The following is a 21,685-nucleotide window of genomic DNA, read 5'->3' on the forward strand; positions in this document are numbered from 1 at the left end:
TGGTGAAAAATGTCACTCTCTAGATGTGCCAAGCTGGTAGAGACATATCCAAAAAGACTTGCAGCTGTAATTGCAGCGAAAGGTGGTTCAACAAAGACTCAGGGGGGCTGAATACAAATGCACGCCACACTTTTCCGATATTTATTTGTAAAGATCTTTGAAAACCATTTATCATTTTCCTTCTACTTCACAATTATGTGCCACTTTGTGTTGGGTCTATCACATAAAGTTCCAAAAAACTTTACATTTAGATTTTCGATTGTAATATGAAAAAATTTGGAAAATTTCAAGGGGGTATGAATACTTTTTCAAGGCACTATATATACATTGAACAAAATTATAAACGCAACACTTTTGTTTTTGCCCCAATTTTTCATGAGCAGAAGTCAAAGATCTAAGACTTTTTCTATGTACACAAAAGGTCTATTTCTCTTAACCACTTTCCCACCGGAGGATTTTGCAGCTTAAAGACCAGACCCCTTTTTTCAACTTGGCACTTTGTGACTTTAACTGATAATTGCTCGGTCATGCAATGCTGTACCTAAACGAAATTTACGTCCTTTTTTTCTCACAAACAGAGCTTTCTTTTGGTGGTATTTGATCGCCTCTGCGCTTTTTATTTTTTGCGATATTAATAAAAAAAGAGCGAAAATTTTGCAAAAAAATGACATTTTCAACTTTGTCTTTTAAAAAATATCCAATATACTCAATTTATGTCATTTTTTTTTTGCCAAAATATATTTAGCTACATGTCTTTGACAAAAAAAAATCAATGAGCGTATTTTTATTGGTTTGCGCAAAAGTTATAGCGTCTACAAACTATGGTGTAAATAGTGAAATTTACGCAGCTTTAATTTCTGACTGCCAATCTCATTTCATGAAGTGCTAAAATGGCGGGGCAGTACAAAACCCCCCCAAACTACCACTTTTTGGAAAGTAGACATCCTAAGGAATGTCCTGACAGGCATGTTGAGCTCATTGAATATTTCATTTTTTTGTCACAGGTGTTTGAAAAATGACTAAAAAAAATTTTTTTTTTTTTTTTTTACACAAAGTTGTCATTGAAATGATATATTGCTCACACATGCCATGGGTATATGTGTAATTACACCCCAAAATATATTCTTCTGCTTCTCCTGAGTACAGGGATACCACATATGTGGGACTTTTTGGGAGCCTAGCTGTGTAGGGGTCCCCAAAAACAAATCACCACCATCAGAATTTCAAAGGGCGTACATTTTTCATTGCATTTTCTCACTACCTCTAACGGTTTAGGAGGCCCTGAAATGTCAAGATACCACAAAACCCCCCCAAATGACCCCATTTTGGAAAGTAGACACCCCAAGCTGTTTGCTGAGAGGCATGGTGAGTCCATGGAATATTTTATATTTTGCCACAAGTTTTGTGAAAATTACAATTTTTTTTTTAATTTTTTTTTTTTTACACAACGTTGTCACTAAAAGATAAATTTCTCACACATGACATGGGTATATGTGGAATGACACCCCAAAATACATTCTGCTGCTTCTCCTGAGTATGGGGATACCCCATGTGTGAGACTTTTTGGGAGCCTAGCTGTGTACAGGACCGCAAAAGCCAATCAACACTCTCAGGTTTTCTAATGGCGTAAATTGTTCATGTCATCTCTGCACTACCTATCACAGTTTCGGAGGCCCTAAAATTCCAAGATAGCACAAAACCCCCCCAAATGACCCCATTTTGGAAAGTAGACACCCCAAGCTATTTGCTGAGAGGCATGGTGAGTCCATGGAATATTTTATATTTTGCCACAAGTTCCGGGAAATATATATATATATATATATATATATTTTTTTTTTTACACAAAGTTGTCAGTAAATTATATATTGCTCACACATGCCATGGGTATATGTGAACTAACACCCCAAAATACATTCTGCTGCTTCTCCTGAGTACAGGGATACCCCATGTGTGAGACTTTTTTGCAGTCTAGCCGAGTACAGGACCCCGAAAACCAACCTCCACTTTCAGGCTTTCCAAGGGCGTAAATTGTTGATTTCACTCCTGACTACCTATCACAGTTTCGGAGGCCCTAAAATTCCAAGATAGCACAAAACCCCCCCAAATGACCCCATTTTGGAAAGTAGACACCCCAAGCTATTTGCTGAGAGGCATGGTGAGTCCATGGAATATTTTATATTTTGCCACAAGTTCCGGGAAATATATTATTATTATTTTTTTTTTTGTTTTTTTTACACAAAGTTGTCAGTAAATGATATATTGCTCACACATGCCATGGGTATATGTGAAATGACACCCCAAAATACATTCTGCTGCTTCTCCTGAGTACAGGGATACCCCATGTGTGAGACTTTTTTGCCGTCTAGCCGAGTACAGGACCCCGAAAACCAACCTCCACTTTCAGGCTTTCCAAGGGCGTAAATTGTTGATTTCACTCCTGACTACCTATCACAGTTTTGGAGGCCATGAAATGCCAAGACAGCACAAACCCCCCCCCCCCCCCCCCCCCCCCCAAATGACCCCTTTTCGGAAAGTAGACAACCTGAGCTATTTGCAGAGAGGCATGTTGAGTATTTTGCAGATCTCACTTTTTGTCACAAAGCTTTGGAAATTGAAAAAAGAGGAAAAAAAATGCATTTTCCTGTTTTTTCTTCATTTTCCAAATAAAATTAGAGCTGCAAAATACTCACCATGCCTCTCAGCAAATAGATTGGAGTGTCTACTTTGCAAAATGGGGTAATTTGGGGGGGGTTTGTGCCATCTTGGCTTTTTATGGACTTCAAAAGTGTGATAGGTAGTAAGGAGTGAGATCAACAATTTACGCCCTTGGAAAGCCAAAAGGTGCGCATTGGTTTTCCGGGTCCTGTACGCGGCTAGACTGGCAAAAAGTCTCACACATGGGGTATCATTGTACTCAGGAGAAGCAGCAGAATGTATTTTGGGGTGTCATTTCACATAAACCCATGGCATGTGTGAGCAATATATCATTTACTGACAACTTTGTGTAAAAAAAAATAAAAAAATAAAAAAAAAATTTTTTCCCGAAACTTGTGGCAAAATATAAACTATTCCATGGACTCACCATGCTTCTCAGCCAGTAGCTTGGAGTGTCTACTTTGCAAAATGGGGTCATTTGGGGGGGTTTTGTGCTATCTTGAAATTTCAGGGCCTCTGAAACTCTGACAGGTAGTCAGGGGTAAAATCAGCAATTTACGCCATTAGAAAACCTGAAGATGTGGACTGGTTGTCGGGGTCGCGTACACAGCTAGGCTCCCAAAAAGTCTCACACATGGGGTATCCCTGTACTCAGGAGAAGCAAAAGAATGTATTTTGGGGTGTCATTTCACATATTCCCATGGCATGCATGAGCAATATATCATTTAGTGACAACTTTCTGTAAAAAAACAACAACAAAAAAAATAATAATAATTTTCCCGAAACTTGTGGCAAAATATAAAATACTCCATGGACTCACCATGCCTCTCAGAAAAAAGCTTTGGGTGTCTACTTTTCAAAAAGGGGTCATTTGGGGGGTGTTTGAACTGTCCCGGCATTTTATGCTCAATCTTAGCCACACATCACCCACTCTTCTAACCACTTGAAAACCAAGCCTTTTCTGTGCCTTTTTGTTTACATGAAAAAATATTTTTTTTTTACTAGAAAATTACTTTGAACCCCCAAACATTATATATTTTTTTAAAGCAGAGGCCCTATAGAATAAAATGGTGGATGTTGCAAATTTTTTTGTCACACGGTATTTGCGCACAGATTTTCCAAACGCAATTTTTGCGAAAAAAATACATTTTTTTTAATTTATTGCACAAATACACTATATAATTCCAATTTTTTTGGTAAAATTTAAAAGATGATCTTATGCCGAGTTCATAGACACCTAACATGACATGCTTTAAAAATTGCGCATGCCTGCGCAGCGGCAAAAACTTACGTACATTTTTAAAAAACCTTTAAAAGTCTCTACAGGTTACCACGTTAGACTTACAGAGGAGGTCTACTGCAAGAATTACTGCACTCGATCTGGCGATCGCGGCGATACCTCACATGCATGCTGCAATTGCGGTTTACATATGACACTAGACCACCGCTTGCGTGCGCCATTGCGCGCAAGCACCGGGGGAAAGGGGGGGGGCTCAATTTTTTTTTTTTTTTCTTTTTTCTTTTGCTTTTTTATGTTATTTTGACACCTTTCCTTTCATTTTTTTTTTAAATCATTTTTATTGTTATCACAGTGAATTTAAATATCCCCTATGATAGCAATCTGTGGTGACAGGTACTCTTTTTTAAAAAAATTGGGGTCTTTTAGACTCTAGATCTCTCCTCTGACCTTAACGCATCTGACCACACCAAAATTGGTGTGATAAAATACTTTCCCAATTTCCCAATGGCCCTGCTTATTTCTGGCGAAACAGAAGTCATGAAATGCTCGTAGCCTCCGGCATCTTAGGCCATAGAGATGATTGGAGCCATTCTCATCTCCAATTAGCTCTATGGTTAGACAATTGAACCACCGGCTGCACTCTCGGGTTAACCGGTGGGACAGGAGAGCCCGAGAAAAACCACGGAAGGCTGCGGAAGGCGGCGGTGGGGGGGGGGAGGCCCCTCCCACTGCATGTAAAAGCAGTCTAGCGGCCAATTACCTGCTAGGATTGCTTTTACATGTAAGCCGACCGCTGGCTGTAAAAAACAATACCAAGATGATGCCTAAATCTGCAGGCATCATCCTGGTATAACCACTCAAAGTCCAGCAACGTACCAGTACATTGCTGGTCCTTGTTTGGCATATAGGTTTTTTTTTTTTTCATGCAGCCTGTGGGCTGAACGGAAAAAAAGAGAACCTATCAGAAATCAGCACAGGAATAATGCATAGTATTACTCATCATTAACCGCCCAAACAACCACCCACTGAATTTAATGATGGGTATACACGACACTATCCACGTATACCAAAATAGGATTTTAACTGCAGTGCTGAAATCAGAAAATCACCACAGCTGCTATCAGCAAAGGTATCCATATATGCTGAGCGCAAACACTGTTTGTGTCAGAATATATAAAATCAATGCGTGGTAGCCGACGAGTACCTGCAAGAGAAACAGGTCACAAAAGAATGAAAAAACAAAGGACATTAAAAAAAAGTACAGTAGGAAGAGTAGGACATATAAAATGACTGACACAACAAAAGTTTTTGGATTCTCATCATTAACCGCCCAAACAACCACCCACTGAATTTAATGATGGGTATACACGGCACTATCCACGTATACCAAAATAGGATTTTAACTGCAGTGCTGAAATCAGAAAATCACCACAGCTGCTATCAGCAAAGGTATCCATATATGCTGAGCGCAAACACTGTTTGTGTCAGAATATATAAAATCAATGCGTGGTAGCCGACGAGTACCTGCAAGAGAAACAGGTCACAAAAGAATGAAAAAACAAACTAAGGACATTGAAAAAAGTACAGTAGGAAGGAGTAGAAGGACATATAAAATTACTGACACAACAACAGTTTTTGGATCCTTTTATTTTTCTAACTGTTTCTTGATTTGGGACTGCGATCTTCTGCGATCTTCTCTTCCAGCTTGGGTCTCTCAAAATGTCGATGGACATCCAACATCTTTCGAGACCCTGTGTTTGTGTGCCCTACACTGTGTCGTGCTGTACCCTACGCTAATACTCCACTAGTGTATGGTAGCGCTCGAAACATTCCCCGATGCAGAGACCAGGTTGGTCAGGACATTTGGGACAATAATAACGGGTGTCACGCCTAAATCCGCGCCTGCTACAGACACGACATCTTTTTTGGGGGTATCTTTGGGTAGGGGTACTCGGGAGGACATAAGGAAAATGCCTCTCATGCAGCCGGCTCACTGCATCTGGAAGGGGAAGTTGGGCAGGCATGCCTCCTGGGTACAGGTAGGCAAGGATGATCTCTTCCTGGAATTCCCGGAAAGATCCAGTTCGTCCTGACGCCCTGTATAGGACAAAGGCGTTCAGCATAGCCAATTGGTAAAGGTAAACAGACACTTTTTTGTACCAGCGTCTGGCTTTACGGGCAACTAAATACGGCGCCAAAAGCTGGTCGTTAAGGTCCACCCCTCCCATGTTAAGGTTATATTCGTGGACACAGAGGGGTTTCTCCACAACGCCAGTTGCCGTAGTGATTTGGATCGTCGTGTCTGCGTGAAGGGAGGACAGAACATAAACATCCCGTGTATCCTTCCACTTCACCGCAAGCAATTTGTCCGTTTTGTCCCCCCGACTAAGACGGGAATTTACAAGCCGTTGGGGGAAGCCCCGGCGATTAGGTCGCACGGTGCCACATGCGCCAATTTGTAAATCGAGAAGGTGACTAAATAGTGGCACGCTTGTATAAAAGTTGTCCACGTACAAATGGTACCCCTTTCCGGATAAGGGTGACACCAAGTCCCAAACGATCTTACCGCTGCTCCCTATGTAGTCTGGGCAGTTGGGGGGCTCCACACAGCTATCTTTTCCCTCATAGACCCGGAAACTAACTGTATAGCCTGTGGCCCTGTCACACAATTTATACAGTTTGACCCCGTACTTGGCACGCTTGCTGGGGAGGTACTGTTTCATAGCAAGGCGGCCAGTAAATTTAATCAGGGACTCGTCAACGCAGACAACTTGTTCGGGGGTAAACAAGGCTGCAAACCGCTGATTGAAGTGGTCTATGAGGGGCCGAATATTGTGGAGCCGATCGTATTCAGGGTCTCCCCGAGGACGACAGATTTCATTGTCGCTGAAATGCATGAATCGCAGAATTTGCTCGTATCTCCCCCTGGACATGGAGGCAGAGTACATGCGCATATGGTGAACTGGGCTAGTGGACCAATATAGCCGCAATTCACTCTGTTTAGTTATGCCCATGTGGAGGGAAAGGCCCAGAAAGATCTTAAATTCGGAAACCGTTATAGGTTTCCAGCCGAATTGTCTGGCAAGGTGTGAATTTGGGTTGGCGGCGATGAACTGTTGTGCATATAAATTTGATTGATCCACAATCGATCTGTAAAGATCTTCCGTGAAGAACAGCTCATAAAAGTTTAGGGGCGTAAAACCAGCTGTCTCCACGTGGATTCCAGGTTGGGCGGTGAATGGGGGAAGTACTGGCGCTGTAGTATCGGTGGGTTGCCAATTAGGATATGCCAGCGCATCAGGGAGGGCACTATGGGCTCTACGGGCCTGTCTACGAATACGCGGTGGCTGCGGGCCACTACTTGTGCTAGCCACCGCACCAGCTTCAACTGCACTTAGGGGACTCGCCACGTCACCAGGTCTTACTGCAGTGCTGGTTGTACTAGGTCCAGGTTGTACTAGGCCGCTGGCGCTTGCCAGGTCGCCAGAAAAATGAGCGGCACTAGTAACCACACTCTGCTCCATACGAGCACCCTGCGATTCCTGCATCTCAACAACTTCAGAATGGGGTCGGGTACGCCTGGGTCTAACAGGGACCCATCTGTCGTCGGAGCTATCTGTCAGGGAGCCGCTGCTGTCATCAGGTTCATATACTGACACTAATTCGGTCATTGTAGCTTCCCCTTCGCTATCAGATGACTCGGTCAGCATAAAACTGATAAGCTCTTCATCTCTGTACGAACGTTTGGTCATTTTGGTAACTAAATTTACCCGTACAGTGATGCGACTCACAGGTAATAAAAGCACCTGGTTGTCGAAGATTATTTCAAGCGCTACCAAAAAAACTGCTAATGCTAGCAAGGATCAGGCCTGACTCTGCTAACACAGCGGTTTTGTGTCTTGTGTTTTTTTGCAAGTGACAGTAATCTATTGATTACTACACTTGCCTGGGTGAAAGGGTTAAACGCAGGTGCTGGCCGGAATCAGTGCTGATCGTGCAAACACCGCGTTTTGGGAACCCTAAACTATGGGGGCGCTAGTATAGTTCTGATCAGATCAGATATTGATCTGTTCAAACACTATACTAGAAATGGAAGTGTATGTGCATGCGTGCGTGTGTGGTAATCAAGGGGTTACTTCTAAACTATGCGCTGGGGATCTGGGGGGGGGGTGGCGGGGACCCTAAACCTCCTTTGGGAAAGAAACTAGCTAGCTAGCGCAACCTCAAGTCACAATGACACTAATACAAAATACAGTAAAAACAGTATATTATGTGTGTATTAGTGCTAATGTGACAGAGGGTGTAGGGGTTAACGGGATGTGATCAGGGGGGGATCAGGGGTTTAAATCTTTATTGGAAGGGGCTGGCGGGTATCCTAAGGATAAAAGGAATGGTGGCAAGCGCTAAACCTGGTCACAAGTCACACTTATACGGGTATATAGAAAATGCTATATACTGTATACAGTGTGTTGTGGCAGGGGGTGTAGGCAGTGCTGTATCTTTGCCTAGGCCAACAAGGCCCAGGCCTAGGGCGGCACTTTGCAGGGGGGGCAGCAGAAAGCTGCACCCTGCATGAAAAAAAAAACAGCCTCCACGAAAGGGTCCCCGCCGGCTTGCGCTACACTTTATGTATAGTGCCAGTCTTATGTGGTGAATTGGGCCGGAGGGCAGGGTCCAGGAGGCAAATCATTCTGGTACCCCCATAAAGTGGTTACACTGCTACCTACCAGTATGATAATACTGGCCGGTCAGGACATTCGGACAGACCGAAGGCCATCTACCACACTTAATACAACTGGCCCGACGGCCGCCAATGCTAATAAGTGTGGCACTGCAGCCAAATGCTCTGCCTAGTCTCCTATGCCCCCAGGCACTGATGGACACTCATATGCTGCACTGATGGGCGCTAATAGTCTGTACTGATGGGCACTAATATGCTGGTCTGATGGCCACTGATGAGGCAGCAATGGTGGGTACTGATAATTGGCAATGATGGGCACTGATAAACGGCAATGATGGGCACTAATGAGGCTGCACTGATAAGACAGCACTGATATGCTGCACTGATGAGGCTGCACTGATTGGAACTGATGAGGCTGCACTGATAGACTGTGGTTGTGCTCTGTGGTTTACAGATGACAGGGCGAGTCATAAACAGGAAGTGGTGTGGCCTTTACAGGAAGGGGTGGGTCATATATAAATTAGGGGGTGCACAAGTTTAGTCAGGCCTAGGGCAGCACAAAACCTAAATACGCCACTGGGTGTAGGGGTGATCAGGGGGGGATCAGGGGATTAAATCTTTATTGGGCGGGTGGCGGGGACCCTAAACCTCCTTGGGACAGAAACTTAGTCGCCTGCGCTAATTCTGATCACAATGACACTAATACAAAAACACTGTATATTACGTTTGTATTAGTACTGATGTGACAGAGGGTGTAGGGGTTAACTAGCGGTGATCAGGAGGGGATCAGGGGGGATCAGGGGCTTAAATCTTTATTAGGGGGGGGGTGGCGGGTAATTCAAGTGGAAAAAGGGGGGTCGCAAGCGCTAGACCTGACCACAAATCACACTTATACGGGTATATAGCAAAATGCTATATACTGTATACGGTGTGTGTTATGGCAGGGGGTGTAGGGGTGATCAGGGGGGGGTCAGGGGCTTAAATCTTTATTGGGCGGGTGGCGGGGACCCTAAACCTTCTTGGGACAGAAACTTAGTCGCCTGCGCTAATTCTGATCACAATGACACTAATACAAATATACAATAACACCGTATATTGCGTTTGTATTAGTGCTGATGTGACAGAGGGTGTAGGGGTTAACTAGCGGTGATCAGGGGGGGGGTCAGGGGAGATCAGGGGCTCAAATCTTTATTAGGGGGGGTGGGGGGTAATTCAAGTGGAAAAGGGGGGGTCGCAAGTGCTACACCTGTTCACAAATCACACTTATACAGGTATATAGGTAACTGCTATATGCTGTATATAGTGTGTGTTGTGTCAGGTGCTGTAGGGGTTAATCGGGGGGGCGATTGGGGGGTAAATGTGCCTATCTAGCTGTGTGTGACTGTGTTTGGTGCAGTACTTACAGTTAGAAGTGCTCTCTTCTCCAGATGAATCCAAAAGGGATCATGGGAGAAGAGGGCACGTCTTTTCTGAGTCTGTGTTTACATTTCACAGACTCAGAACAAGATCTGATTGGGCAGGACCGATCTACAGGACCAGGCCAAAAATCATTGGCCTGGACCTGATGACTGATCGGTTCTGAACCCAATCGAGCCATCGGTGTCGGCGGGCACGCGCGGGAGCGCGCACAGGACCGGCAGGAAGTAGCGACGTAGACCTACGTCACTCTGCCTGGCCGGGGCCGACTGCCGCAGTAAATATACTGTGCGCAGTCGGCAAGTGGTTAAATATTGTTCACAAATCTGTCTAAATCTGTGTTAGTGAGCACTTCTCCTTTGCCGAGATAATCCATCCACCTCACAGATGTGGCATATCAAGATGCTGATTAGAGAGCATAATTATTGCACAGGTGTGCCTTAGGCTGGCCACAATAAAAGGCCACTCTAAAATGTCCATTTTTTTCACAGCACAATGCCACAGATGTCGCAAGTTTTGAGGGAGCATGCAAATGGCATGCTGACTGCAGGAATGTCCACCAAAACTGTTGCCCGTGAATTGAATGTTCATTTCTCTACCATAAGCCATCTCCAAAGGCGTTTCAGAGAATTTGGCAGTACATCCAACCAGCCTCACAACCGCAGACCACGTGTTACCACACCAGCCCAGGACCTCCACATCGAGCATCTTCACCTCCAAGATCGTCTGAGACCAACCACCCGGACAGCTGCTGCAACAATCAGTTTGCATAACCAAACAATTTCTGCACAAACTGTCAGAAACCGTCTCAGGGAAGCTCATCTGCATGCTCTTCATCCTCATCAGGGTCTCAACCTGACTGCAGTTTGTCATCGTAACCGACTTGAGTGGGCAAATGCTCACAGATGTTGTCTGGCACTTTGGAGAGGTGTTCTCAGGCCCAGATTGGCTAATTGGGAGCACCGGGAGAATTCCCGGTGGGCTTGTCCAGTGCAGGGCCGGTACAAGGAGTGGAACAATTTATTGTAGGAAAGGGGGGGCGCAGCAGAGGTGAAGTGCTTAGGGCTCGTGTTTAGTCTCAGCATCTTCTGTCTGCTTCTGTCCCCGACCGTAAGCCCGCCCACCACCTGCATTGCTTTAGAATTCTTAGTTCTGTGTCCAGGTTGAGTCCCGGCATTTTCTGCATCTTCTGTCCCCGCCCACCTCCTATCAGACCTGTAGTTAATGGTCTAGGGAAGTGCTGTACGTGGTGGGCGGGCCAGTGGGCGGGGATAGAGGCCAGCAGAAGATGAAGAAAATGTCGGGACTACATCCCTGGCACGCAGAGCTAAGAATACTAAAGCAATTCAGGTGGTGGGCGGGCTGACAGACGGGAACAGAAGCAGACAGAAGATGCCCAGATTAAACCTAAGAACACTGATGAATTACAGGTACAATGCAGTACTCTACTAATATTAAGAAGCTATGCTTCAATTAGGCAGCGCATATCTTGTCTTCCAAAATTGTGCTGAAATGTATGAATTATACTATAGTGACATGGACTTTTAAATAATACCAATCCTTATAAATAATTATTAAAGTGCATAAATGTCAAAAATGAATAAAATATACATAAAGTGCTCTGTGACATTCATGTAAACATCCGTATCCAAAAGAATATAACTGTGTGCATATATTACTGCAATCAATTAAAGTGCTTAGTGCTCATGAAATACCCAATTAAATACAATTATATATATATAACACTTCAAATAAATAAAAGTGATTTTGTGCTCAGTGCTACTATAATTTGATCACTCAAAGTTCAGTGCAAAAAAAATTGTCCAATATTCTCCCAGTGAAGTATTCGCGACCATGCAGGGGAACAGTGGTGGTGAGTATCTCCTATTCACCCGTGCAGTATTATCTGGGGTGTGCGCTTACCAGAGGGATATGATCCCTGTTACCTTATGGCAACCAGGATCCGCCTCACTGCAGAGTTTAGCTGGAACGCACGCTGGATGCCGGAAGGAGCAACGTGATTTGCACCTGAGGGCTTGCTATTCTCCGTGATCTGGTAATTAGTATATACAGCTATTCAGCATAATGCTACATAGGCATTAATTGATTTTATATTTTGTATGAGTTTTAATGAACCCGTAATAAAGGATACAATTATTGAACATACTACACCATGAGAAGTCCCTTGTCTCTCTCCTATTACTTACCCTGAGTCATATAGGTGATCCCAAACAGAGGAAAAGTGGACGAGAGGACCATTCAACAGCTAAATATTAGCTAAAAAGCGTTCAGGATCCTGGTTGCTATAAGGTAACAGGGATCATATCCCTCTGGTAAGCGCACACCCCAGATAATACTGCACGGGTGAATAGGAGATACCCACCACCACTGTTCCCCTGCATGGTCGCGAATACTTCACTGGGAGAATATTGGACAATTTTTTTTGCACTGAACTTTGAGTGATCAAATTATAGTAGCACTGAGCACAAAATCACTTTTATTTGTTTGAAGTGTTATATATATATAATTGTATTTAATTGGGTATTTCATGAGCACTAAGCACTTTAATTGATTGCAGTAATATATACACACAGTTATATTCTTTTGGATACGGATGTTTACATGAATGTCACAGAGCACTTTATGTATATTTTATTCATTTTTGACATTTCTGCACTTTAATAATTATTTATAAGGATTGGTATTATTTAAAAGTCCATGTCACTATAGTATAATTCATACATTTCAGCACAATTTTGGAAGACAAGATATGCGCTGCCTAATTGAAGCATAGCTTCTTAATATTAGTAGAGTACTCTTTCCCTATTGGTGATTGTAAGGTAGCTGCAGTCTTGTTCACAGCTATATATAATTTAATTTATTTAGTAATCATTTGGCACGAATATCTATAGCACTTGCACAATGCAGTGATGTTCTGCTATTTTCAGCTGAGCACTGTGGATATGATTGATAAATAGGGGAGTACTCAGCAGAAATTTTTTTTAAAGTGACTTTGCGCTATTAAGTAAAATATGTTGGAGGCACCTTGCTGTATGTATTTTCCTTTTAGGTGACTATTATATCAGGTTCACACTAATGCGTTTTCTGTGACTCACATTTGTGCAGGCACAGCAGCCGATTCATTTAAATGGGCTACTGTACCTGCAGGAAACACAAGAAAAAGGTCCCTGCACCTTTATGAAAACGCAGCCGCAGGGAAACCGCATGGTGCAAAAGTACCATGTAATTTCCCGCACCAAAAAATTTGCTGCATTTACATTTGCGTGGTAGTGCCAAAAGGAATAAATGGCAGCCTTGCGCATCTGTAAAAGAGCAGGAGCTCATTTACACTTGCGGTTGGCAGGCAATAAAACATGCTGCTGAGCCTCATTTTTAAGCTGCAGAGGCAGCAGCTAGAGGTTTACAGATGCCACTGCTGCAATGTGGGGGGGGGGGGGGGGGCAGTGTAGGTGTCAGTGAATGGGTCAGTGTAGGTGTCAATGTGGGGAGGGTCAGTGGAGGGGGTCAGTGTAGGGAGATCAGTGTAGGTGTCAGTGAAGGGGGTCAATGTAGGGGGGTCAGTGTAGGTGTCAGTGAAGGGGTCAGTGTAGGTGTCAATTCAATGTGGGGGGGTCAATGTAGGTGTTAGTGAAAGGGTCAATGTAGGGGGGTGATTGTAAGGGTTCAGTGAAGGGGGGTGTCAATGTAGGGGGGGGGGTCAGTGTAGGGGGGGGGTCAGTCCATCCCTCTTTCTTTCCACCCCACCGTCTCTTTCTCTCTCTCTCTCCTTCCCTCTTTCTGTCCACCTCTCTCTCTCTCTCTCTCGCTCCCAGCCTCTCCTTCCCTCTTTCTTTCACTCCTCCTTCTCTCTCTCTCACTGAATGAATTACAAAGCTGTAGAGAACAGTGCGCCATTGCAAACTTATATTCAGAGGTTTTAATTACATTATTTTAATATAGTGAGTCGTGAACTAAAGTGGGCCAGTCTAAGGCATGAAACTCCAGGGCTGAAAATGAGTCCCACTCCGGCCCTGGGTGTTCTCTTCATGGATGAATCCCGCTTTTCACTGTACAGGGCAGATGGCAGACAGTGTGTATGATGCTGTGTGGGTGAACGGTTTGCTGATGTCAACGTTGTGGAACGAGTGGCCCATGGTGGCCGTGGGGTTATGGTATGGGCAGGCATATGTTATGGACAACAAACACATTTTATTGATGGCATTTTGAATGCACAGAGATACCGTGACGAGATCCTGAGGTCCATTGTTGTGCCATTCATCCACAACCATCACCTCATGTTGCAGTATGAAAATGCACAGCCCCATGTTGCAAAGATCTGTAAACAATTCCTGGAAGCTGAAAACATCCCAGTTCTGGCACAGCCAGCATACGCACAGAACAGTCACCCATTGAGCATGTTTGGGATGCTCTGGATCGGCATATATGACAGCATGTTCCAGGTCCTGCCAATATCCAGCAACTTTGCACAGCCATTGAAGAGGAGTGGACCAACATTCCACAGGCCGCAATCAACAATCTGATCAACTCTATGCGAAGGAGATGTGTTGCAGTGCGTGAGGAAAATGGTGGTCATGCCAGACTGGTTTTCGGACAACCCCAATACAGTAAACTGCACATTTTAGAGTGGCCATTTATTGCGGGCAGCCTAAAGCACATTTGTACAACCAATAGTATCTCAGTAATTCTCCACATACTAAGTTGGGAGGGGTGGCCATAGCCATACATAAGCAGTGCCTTATGATAGACCAGCTAGGTGATACTAATGGCAGATCTGTTTCTCAAAGGCACCATTTTAGAATGTAAACTCACCTTTGCAGCCCTGTACCCCCCTGAATACTCAGTAGCTTACCTTTCTAGACTCTGTTTTAGACTCCCTCTCTACCTTCCGAGAGGGCCAGTTGATTTTGGGGGGTGATTTCAATGTGAGCCCCAACCCACAGCTTGACACATCCTCGGCTCATTCTGCGCACTCATTCGCCTTTCCTAAACATTTTAGAAAATGTTTTTCTAAAAAAGAAAGTCCCTACAATTCCTACCATTACCCCACGTTTCGCATAAGTTCTATACATTTTTGGGAATAAGTGTGGGAAGCTGGGGGTTGTGGCCTAACGCCTATGTGAGCAGGCATGTGTGATTCACCTGAAGCTCCTCCATCCTAACAGCTGACCGGTGTGCTCACAAGGTGTGTCCGGGAATCGAGCAGACAGTTGCCAGCAGCACAGTGCGGAGCGGTGGTTCTAGAGTTAGAGGCTGAGAGGTCATTGGCAGTGGGAATCTGGTCAGCCTGTACTGCCGGGTCCCAGTGTTGGACCGTGCCTGTCTGAGAAGCGGGGGAGTGGCCAGCCAGCCAAGACTGCTCGGCCGTGATCGGTGGCCTCCTTCAGCTCCTGTCGGCTCATAGCGGCTCCAGTCCGCCTTCCTCAGCTATAGTCAGAGGTCCTTGGCCGCCATCGGTTTGTCCTGGATCCTGAAAGCTTGCTGAACTTTTGTCCTAGTACGCAGCCATTGCAGCCTGGTGGTGAGGACTGCCTGATTCCCAGTGGTTCTGATGGAACTCCTGTGTCTTACTAGACCCCTCCTGGCTGTCCCTATATAACAGCTGACACAGATAAGTAAACCTTTCCTAAAAATTGCCAAAATCCGAGCCACCGAAAAGAGGGAACTCTCAGGGACTCACACCACGCAATGTACATCTTCCAAGTACGATGATAAATCTTCCTAGGGGTAGATTTTCTAGCCCTTATAAGGGTAGCATTCACTGATTCAGACAAACCTCTATATTTTAATACCTGGCTTTTAATAGTCAAGCCGTTAAAGCCAGCGACTGGAAGTCTCCAAGGAGCATCGGCGACCAGTCGTACCAGGTCGGCGTACCAAGACCGGTAAGGCCAGTCTGGAGCCACCAAAATTACCAGAATCCCTTCTGCCTCAATCCTGTGCAGGAGTCTTGGCAGAAGTTTGAGAGGGGGGGAAGGCGTAGATCAGCTGATACGGACCCCATGAAGCCACCGGAGCATCTGTGGCGTCGGCCATAGGATCCCGAGATTGTGCCACAAACCTCTGTACCTTCCTGTGAGGTGAGAGGCCAACAGGTCCACCTTGGGAGTCCCCCCACCAGAGGCACAACTGATGAAACACCTCCGAATGAAGAGACCATTCTCCCTGGTCCAACCCTTGACGACTTAGGTAGTCCGCCTGCCAATTCTCCACTCCCGGAATATGCACGGCAGACAAAGCAGGAACAAAGCGTTCTGCCCACCTTAGAAGGCCGGCTACTTCCTGAGCCGCCAGGACATGTTCTTGTGCCCCCTTGGTGATTGACATAAGCCACGGCAGTGGCAATGTACGAATCTGTACCGGATACCCCTGAAGGCGAAATTGTCCAATGAGCCAGACAATGTCTGATCACCCGGAGTTCCAGTATATTGATCGGTAGTCTGGACTCTTCCAGAGACCAGACCCCCTGAGCACAATCTGTGCCTTGAACGCCTCCCCACCTGGACAGGCAGGCATCCGTGGTGACCAACGTTCAGTACAAGGGAAGCGCCGGAGAACTAAGCCACTAGATCAGGAACCCTCTGGTACTCCGGCTCAACAGAATCAGATTGTCTAGTCTAGAGACTGTGGATTCTTGTCCCATTTGGCAAGAATCTCTCTTTGCAGAGGTCTCGTGTGGAACTGTGCAAACGGAACTGCCTCGAAGGTAGACACCATCAGGCTCAGCACCCGTATGCAAGTCCTGAGAGATAAACGACTGTTGAACAACAGCATCTAAAGCGCATCCTGCATCTTCTGCAGCTTGTCCAGTGGAAGAAACACCCTGGCTGAGGCTGAGTCAAGAGTCAGACCCAGATAGTCCAACTTTTTGGAAGGAACCAGAGTAGATTTTTGGAAATTCAAACTCCTGCAGAGTCCGCACAGTGATCTCCAGGCTGTCCATCAGAGCAGTTGGGGATGCTGCTCGTAGAAGAAGATAGTCCAGGTAACCCAGTACCGCAATCCCCCTCTGACACAACAATGCTAACACCGGGTCCAACACCTTTGTGAAGACCCAGGGAGTAGAGGCGAGACCAAAGGGTAACGCCACAAAACGGCAAAGCGGAGGAAGCGTTGATCACCGACATATATTGGAATATGAAGATAAGCGTCCTTGATATTAATAGAGGCCAGAAGATCCCCTTGATGAAGGGATGTCACTACCGTATGAATAGACTCCTTTCGGAACTTCTGCACCCGCACAAATCGGTTCAGAGCCTTGAGGTCCAGGATTGGACATACTTTGCCTTCCTTCCTTCCTGTAAACAGGTTAGAATAAAAACCGTGAAAATGTTCCCAAGACGGAACTGGTACAATCACCCCTTGTAGCAGCAAGTCTTGCACTGACCCAAAGAGAGCCCGCAAGCGGCCTGGGGACAAACGCAGGTTGGGGGGAAAAGAACCTCTCTAGACGGTAAGACCAAAACTCGATCCTATAGCCAGACCAACTCAACTCATGGACCCACTTGTCTTGAATCAGAGAGGTCCACGGGTCCAGAAAGAAGCGAAGACGCCCCACCCCAGATACGGGTAAAGGCGCCCCTTCAGGCAGGAGAAGGCTTGTCTGCAGGTATGGAAGACCCAGCTCTCGCCTCATCAGACCAGGTTCTCTTGGAGCCACCAGAAGAGGTCCTGAAAGACTTAGATCCCTTGTTTTGAGAACCCGAGGAACGAAAGGGCCACTTATGAGTCGAGAAAAAGGGCCCACATCTGTGACGAGAGTCCTTGCCCTTGGCAGCCTGTGGAGGAAGAGTACTCTTTCCCCCTGTAAGACCCTTAATGATGTCATCCAGGGAAGAGTCGAACAGGCGATCCCCCACAAAGGGAAGATCAAATAGGGCCTTCTTGGAAGTCTGGTCCGCAGACCAGCATTTCAGCTATATCATGCGCCGTAGGGTCACCGATGTCACAGACATCCTAGAGACTAAAGCCCCGTACACACGTACCGATCGTCGGCCGAACAATCGGCCGTCTTTTGTCCAGGGCTGTCGGTGTCTGTTGAAAAGTGCAAAAGACTGCACAAGAATTTTGTCCGCCGACTACAGCCGACTGCAGAAGTGATGTCATGTAATGGTTAACTTTCCCTGTGTTTTTTCTTTTCTGAGCATGCCCAGTCTTTCAAATCTGCGGTCTGTCGGCCGAATTCTGTACTGACTGGCGAACAATCGGCCGTTCTGGTGTCGGCATACAAAAATTTTAATGCTTGCAAGACAGATTCTTTTCGGCCGAATGTGCGCTGTCGGCAGCGTCATACTAACAAGCCGACAATCGGCCCATCGTTCGGCAGCCGAACATTTTCGGCCGACAATCGGTACGTGTGTACGGGCCTTAAGGGAGCCGCATCCAGAGAGGCATCACAGATAAACTGCAGCCCCTGGACAAACTGGTCTGCCAGCTCTGCAAAAGCAGGAGGAAGCTGTTCCCCCTCCAGGTCCTGGCGCAAAAGCTTTGCCCACTCCATCAGAGTCTAGGACACCAAGGTAATGGTAAATACCAGCCTAAGGATCGAACCGGCCATAGTAACCATGTGGCAGGTCAAAGCCTCAGCTCTTCTGTCAAAGGGATCTTTAAAACCCGGCGACTCTTCCACTGGAATTAAGAGTGGATTGTTTCAGCCTGGAGACTTGAGAATCCACCACAGGTGGTACTGTCCACTCTTTTAGTAAGCAATCCTCAAAAGGATACCGTCTAACTAAACGCTTAGGCACCGTCATATTGCGTTTTAGGTGACGCCACAGATCAGCGACAATTTTGTCAAAATAGGCAGAAAGGGGAAAATCTTTGCCACTTTGGAGGATCTGCGGGTACCAAAAGAGACCGGTGCGTCCGATGTAGTGGCAACTGCATCCTCCAATTTTAAACTTTCCCGCACAGCTACAATTAGTGCATCCATCAGCGCCTTTTAACGCGCGGCTGTAGTGGGAGAAGAACCATACTCACTATCAGAGCATCATTAGTGCTGTAGTCAGAGGCCAAGGAGGGCTCCAACTGCCGAATCACTGCCCACAGTGCTCCAAGACCAGGGCCACCACATTGCTGCATTCATCTTTCCCTCGATCCAAACTAATCTCCCAGTTCCTGCTGCTGAAAAACAGCTGGTCAGGTGATGAGCGGTGTCTGGTTTCCTCCAGACATAATGCTTACCATTTAGGCCAAAGAGTTCAATCTTTGTTTCATCAGATCAAAGAATTTTGTTTCTTAGAGGGGACTCAGTCCTTCAGGTGCCTTTTGGCAAACTCCAGACAGGCTGTCATGTGCCTTTTACTGAGGAATGGCTTCCGTCTAGCCACTCTACCATACAGGTGTGATTGGTGGAAGGCTGCAGAGATGGTTCTTCGAGAAGGTTCTCCTTTCTCCACAGAGAAACTCTGGAGCTCTGTCAGAGTGACCATCAGGTTCTTGGTCACCTTCCTGATTAAGGCCCTTCTCCCCCTATCACTGTTTTGGCCGGACGGCCCGCTTTAAGATGAGTCCGGGTGGTTCCAAACTTCTTCCATTTACGGATAAGGGAGGCAACTGTGATCATTTGGACCTTCAACGCTGAAACAAAATTTCTGTACGCATCCCCAGATTTGTGACAATCCTGTCGCAGAGGCCTACAGACAATTCCTTAGACCTCATGGCATGGTTTGTGCTCTGACATGCACTTTTAGCTGTGGCACCTTATATAGACAGGTGTGTGCCTTTCTAAATCATGTCCAATTAACTGAATTTACCAAAGGTGGACTCCAATCAAGATATAGAAACCTATCAAGGATGGTCAGTGTTAACAGGATGCACCAGAGCTCAATTTTGGAGTGTCATAGCAAAGGCTGTGAATACTTAAGTACATGTGATTTTTCCATTTTTTATTTTTAATAAATTTGAAAATACCCTATATACTTAAGTATAAGCCGACCCGAGTATAAGCCGAGGCCCCTACTTTTACCACAAAAAGATGGGAAAAATGATTGACTCGAGTATAAGCCTAGGGTGAGAATGCAGGCATGGTACAAGAGAATGCAGGCATACTAGTGCAGCTGTGTTTCACTTACCTGTTCAAGCAGCGCCTTCATTTTAAAAAATGGCGCCGCCCGGCGCCGACACATCATTGCGCACGCGCTGCAGCTGCTCGGGAAAGCTGGTATACGTTCGGCTATTCCTGGCATGTCCCGAGCGGGGGCGGCGCATGCACGGAGACATGTTTACGCCGGGCGGAGCCATTTTTAAATCTTAACCACGTCGGAGCAGCCGGGAACTTTTTTTTTTTTTGTTGACTCGAGTATAAGCCGAGGGGGACATTTTCAGCACAAAAAAATGTGCTGAAAAACTCGGCTTATACTCGAGTATATACGGTATTTCCCACAAACTTCTCATTGTCATTATGGGGTATTGTTTGTAGAATGAGGAAAATAAATGCATTTAATCCATTTTCGAATAAGGCTATATACCATAACAAAATGTGGAAAAAGTGAAGCGCTGTGAATGCTTCCCAGATTAAATGTATGTAGATAAGCACAAAATACCTAAGCTGACAACACACAAACAATTCTAATTCTCATGGTTTATTGAGCACACCCATTAAACATTCAGAGTGCTGGAGGAAAAGGCAAGTGAACCCCTGGAGTTAATGGCTGGTCAAACCTTCTTTGGCAGCAAGGACTTCAAGCAAATAGTTTTTGATCATTACACTTAGCAAAACTGCTTCAGTTCAGACACATTTGTAGGATGAACAAACGACTCCTGCGCTTGAGGGGTGGCCTTGCGGTATCCTGAAAATGCGATTCAGGTCAAATTGTAGTAAATTCAGGCTGTGCTGCCACTCTCAACGGGTCGTGGTAACCCAAAGCAGATACTGGAAAAGAGAAAATGGACAGAGCACACCAAACTAGCGCATTATCTTTAAAACAAATTTATTGTAATAGACATGTATACACATACTCACAAAACGATGAAAAACGAGCAATAAGCAATGAGGGACCACCAGGGGTCTCCACTGGGCATCCTCAGCTGCCGCAGGCTGTGGAAGGATGTAGACCTCCAAAAAAAATGCTTACGTGTTTCAGGGGGGTTCCCCCTTCATCAGGGCTCCGATGAAGGGGGAACACCCCGAAACACATAAGCAGTTTTTTTGGAGGTCTACATCCTTCTAAGGCAGCTGAGGATGCCCAGTGGAGACCCCTGGTGGTCCCTCATTGCTTAATGCTCGTGTTTCATAATCGTTTTGTGAGTATAATGTGTATACATGTCTATTACAATAAATTGTTTTAAAGATAATGCGCTAGGCTGGTGCGCCCTCTGTCCATTTCTCTTTTCCAAGATTTGTAGGATGGTGAGATCGGCTCTTGAGGTTATTCCACGAGCTCTGACTGGGCCACTCCAAAAGGCACATTTTCTTTTTCTGAAGCCAGCGCCCTGCATCACCCAACGTCTACTAAACTTTAGCTGGCAGGGTAGCAACCCCGACGTTATACTGTAGGTTATTTTGGTAAACTTGGGAATTTTCCCTTCAACAAAAGGCAAGTGGTCCAGGTAATAAAGCAAGCCCAAATCATGATGTTTGCTCCATCATACTTCACCACTGGGATGATGTTTTGATGTTGGTAAGTGGTGCCATATATAGTGCTGAGTATTCAGCCCAAACAATTCAACTTATT

Source organism: Pelophylax lessonae, assembly GCF_965119305.1.
Source record: "Pelophylax lessonae genome assembly, chromosome: 4".
Lineage (NCBI taxonomy): Eukaryota > Metazoa > Chordata > Amphibia > Anura > Ranidae > Pelophylax > Pelophylax lessonae.